This window comes from Belonocnema kinseyi, chromosome 4, assembly GCF_010883055.1.
Source record: "Belonocnema kinseyi isolate 2016_QV_RU_SX_M_011 chromosome 4, B_treatae_v1, whole genome shotgun sequence".
In the NCBI taxonomy this organism is placed as follows: domain Eukaryota; kingdom Metazoa; phylum Arthropoda; class Insecta; order Hymenoptera; family Cynipidae; genus Belonocnema; species Belonocnema kinseyi.
The window spans coordinates 123093291-123097683 of record NC_046660.1 but is presented as its reverse complement, the minus strand read 5'-3'; the positions used below and the strand labels follow the sequence as shown (position 1 = coordinate 123097683).

Below are 4393 nucleotides of genomic sequence, written 5' to 3'. Positions count from 1 at the left end.
CTACAGTCCAGGTTTATCATCCTGCGACTACCACATGTTTGGACCACTGAAAGAAGCGTAACTTGTGAGGGGAAATACGTAGAAAAACTGTAAACTTTTGTAAATTTTTTCGATGGTGAATAAACGTGTAAGAGTATTTGTCTCGATCATATTTGAACCACCCTCGTAAAGTTATTTCAATATCAAAAATACCCTTAATTTTATTCAACCTTTAAAGATAAATTTTCAAGAAAATAGTTTAATTCTTAACCGAGACCGATTAGTCTTTGACTAAATCGTTTCATTTTTAACCAAAAAGAATGAACATCCATTCAAGATGATTAATTCACTATAAACAATAAGAATAATTAAAATACATTAGTTTTTAAGCCAAAAAGATCCATTTTTAGTTTCAAATATTAATGTTAATAAAAATGGAATAATTCTGCTAAAAAAGATTATTTGTAATCAAAGATTTGAATTTTTAACTGAAAAAGTAGATTTATAAATTGATTTGAAAATAAATGTATTTAACAAATTTTTAACCAAACGGTTGTATTTTTAAAATAATATTTAAACTGTAAACCAATTATTGGATTTTTAAATAAAAATCATGACTTAATTTTCTATCAAATAGTTCGATCTTCTAACAAATTGTTAAGCTTATAAACACTAAGGACGAACTGTCTACAAGAAAATTGGCTCACAACGCAACAGTTGAATGTCCAATGAAAATGATGAATCTTTAACCAAAAAACTGCATTTTTTTTATAAAGTATTGGATTTCCAGAAAAAATATGTTATTAACTAAAAATTTAATAGTTAATGCTACAACCAGAAATATCTCAATTTAAAATAAAAAACCGTTAAATTCAACGAAAAAATACGAACGTGCATATTAGTATCTTTTCAAAAACTGAGTACAAATTTTTTTGGTGTTAGAACCGAGCATTCAGGAAACGGAATCAAATAGTATGGTATCGCATCTCTTATGAATAAACTGATAAAAACAATTTTCTTAAAATTATATTGAAAACCCTAGACGAAGATAACTTTTACAGGAAAGTTAAACATTTCCACAACTGTACTTTTTTATTAAAAATGTACATTTTTGTAACAAAAATGAACATAATTTAACCAAAAACATCAAATTAAATACAAATACCTCATTTTTCATTGCATTTTCTTGATTAATATTCTATTTACTTTACTGTTAAAATCGATCAGACATTACAGAAAACAGCAGGGTTTTACTTTTCTTTAATTTATTTGTTTGATTTTGGAAAACCACTTTTTCGTGAATTATTGTGGCAAACTAGGCTGTAAATACTAGTACTTTATTGTAGAAAATATATATTTAAACAAAAATGGACCTTTTCACCAGCAATACTTTTAAAATCGAAATCAGCGTCTCAATTTATAGTTTTCCGTGAATTTCTCAGTTTCTTAAAGCGATAATTTAGTTATGCAATTTTTAGTAAAGTAACTCAGAAAGGAAAATGAATTTCAATATTTAAAAAAACTTATTTTAGTGTGAATAAGTTTAGTTTGCAAAATATGAACATTCAGTAAAACAATCATAACTGGTTTAGTACCGCAAACATTCAAATTCAAAAATTAAGCCGATATTAATTTAAAAATAATTGCAATACGTTGAAGGTGAATTTATGAATTTTTAAACTATTATAAAATAATTAAAAACTGGAAATATTTAGAAAAAACTTAACAAAAAATACAGATTATACAGGCCGATAGAGATAAATTATTTTTTGTACACAAAGAACGTACCATGTGACCCCGAAGAGGTTCGGTATCCTAAAACCGAACCCTTTATCCACATTTTTCCTTAGGTCAGGTTTTTGAGATATCCTAACCTAAAAGTGTAAAAATACCAATTTTAAGCCATATTTGAAACTATATAAAACAATCCGAAATTTTTTCTTCTAAAAACTGTTAACCCCATCGTGTTTTTTCTATTATTTTCCATTTGCATTTTTATCTTTTAAAACCGATTTTTTCTCGCCAATATATGACACACTAACCACTTATTCACTTTTTACGCCTACTTTGCTAGTTTCAATTGTGGAACTGAAATGGTTAATATGGATATCTCAAAAACCTGACATATAGGAAATATTTAGACAATGGATTCGTTTTTGAACCACAAAAATCCTTCGGGGTCACGTAGTCCGATCTTTCGGCAGAAATTTTGTCGGCCTATGGATTTTTGAATATTTCGAACATAAAAATTAGAAACTTTCTTTTTAAAAGCTTTCAAGAAAATAAACAATTTCAATCAGAATTCCTAGAAAAACGAACAATGGAAAATTTTTAAATGATTATTTTTTTCTAAGAATTTTAAAGTGAATGTTTATAAAGATTGCGAAAAAAGTTCTTGGTTAAACTAATTTTTTTTAGCTTAAAAATGATTAAAATGATATAACTTTGAAAAATAATAAATTGTGTAAATCATTCTTCAATTAATAGGATTGAAAATGATAGCGTGGATTTATATTTGTTCAAATCTCGGAACTGCATAATACAACAAATTTGAACACTCAAATTTGTGCAATTTAACGGCTTTCAATAAAAGAATTCTCAATTAAAATTTTTAAAGGCTTCAATTTTATACGCGTACATTATTCAGAGTTTAAATTAGAAAAAAACTTGATTGCTATATATTTGTAAACAAATTCAAACGCATCGTTTAATATTGTTCAATAAATATGATTCATTATTGTCTTTTAATTTTCGATCATCTCTTTAATGTTTAATCATAGAAGCTTTTTTTAATACAAACCATGTATATATCTTCATTTAAAATTGTCTCATTGCAACGTTCTAAATATTTTTCATCCCAGGTCGAAAATAGAAGAACTTTTTAGCTGAAAAACCTGTACACTCCTGCAGATTCTTTTACATGGCTGTAAGTTCTTGCACTTGTATTTTTCTTAAATTTTTGTAGGAAATTGTATCTTAAATTAAAATACAACATTGTATATAATAAAATACGAAACAGAAATACACAACTCGTCCGAGTAACAAAAAAAGTTGCACTTCGGTCTCGTTTTGCTTGCAATTTATTGTATTTACGTGTAGATTCTTGCAAAAATGGTTTCAGTTTTTTTTACTTTTTGTAAACAATTTTTCAGTAAGAAACATACCTACTTCTTATCTTCTGTTCCAGTTTATCTACATTGTTCCATTTTTCAAGGAGAACAGTCTGCATAATCTAATTTTGTAGCCATGGTTAAAGCCACAGGTGCTTTGTGCGTCTTTTTTAAAAACATCGCGAAGCGCTGCGCGCACTACCAATATCTCGGCGCAGCGGGCATATTTTTTCATACAATGTTGAGCCATATTTCTTTACAATAAATAAGGCAATTATTATTTAAAATAAATCATTTATTAAGAGATAATTGTTTAAAGTCATAAATACGTATTTCAAGTAAGTAAATTAATGTGTTTTAATGGAACTTCCTATTTGCTGATAGAAAATGAATCATCTTAAATGAAAGTTCATCCTTTTAGTCAGAAATGCAATTACTTGGTGAAAAATCAATCATCTTGTTACAAAAATTAACTATTTTCTTGAAAATTCGTCTTTTTTTGGGTAATTTTTTTTTTTTTTTAATTAAAATGTTCTTTGGCTGATATATGAACTGCTATGTGTTACGTTATGGACTCATGTTATTGTGTTGTAGAAACAACTGCTTGGTATACACTGTTAAAAAAATCTGACTGAATTTTAATGCACACGTATTGGAAGTTTTTTCCACTCATGTATATTAAATTTTAAGTATATTTAATTGAAAACTTAGTTACAGGTATCTTGAATTTAATTTACGCGTTCATTAATTTCCAGTTACATGAATGGAAAAAACTTCCAATACACGTACTTTAATTTTAATGCATGTACTTTAATTTTCTGTTACATAAATGGAAGAAACTAGAAATACATTGACTTTAATTTTCATGCATGTGCTTTAGTTTTCAGTTAGCTAGGGTAAGAGCCAAAAATTAGAGGTGGTGCCAGCGACTGGTGCTATTACCCTATGAATTAAAAATTTTTAAATTGCGTGTAATTAGATATTATTGTATGAATACAGAGTATTAAAATCATTCATAATATTTAAAAAAATGTTAACATACACTTAAAAATGTTAATTGCGATTGGGCCAACTACTTTATTAGTAAAAACTTTCTATAACTATTTACTAGCTAATGTGAATTATTGGATTGTTGAACCATTACAAGTTTAAGTATAATTACAGCAAACTGTATACTGATGAATCATACTTGGCACTACTAATACTTTTTTTATTTAGTGCAAGATTTTGTATTGTGATATTTAAGTCCTAAAATAAAATCTGGAATTAAAAATATTATTTTATTACACAATAATGTTATAACG

The 4393-nt window shown here is 26.8% G+C and overlaps 1 protein-coding gene across 1 annotated transcript in view; it reads left to right on the top strand.

Annotated features, from left to right (window-relative positions):
* The window catches only part of LOC117171068 (synaptotagmin-6), a gene marked incomplete at its 5' end in the record, with an annotated part of 240457 nt that overhangs the window by 179639 nt on the left and 56425 nt on the right, over nt 1-4393 (top strand). The gene's annotated exons all lie outside the window — the stretch shown is intronic.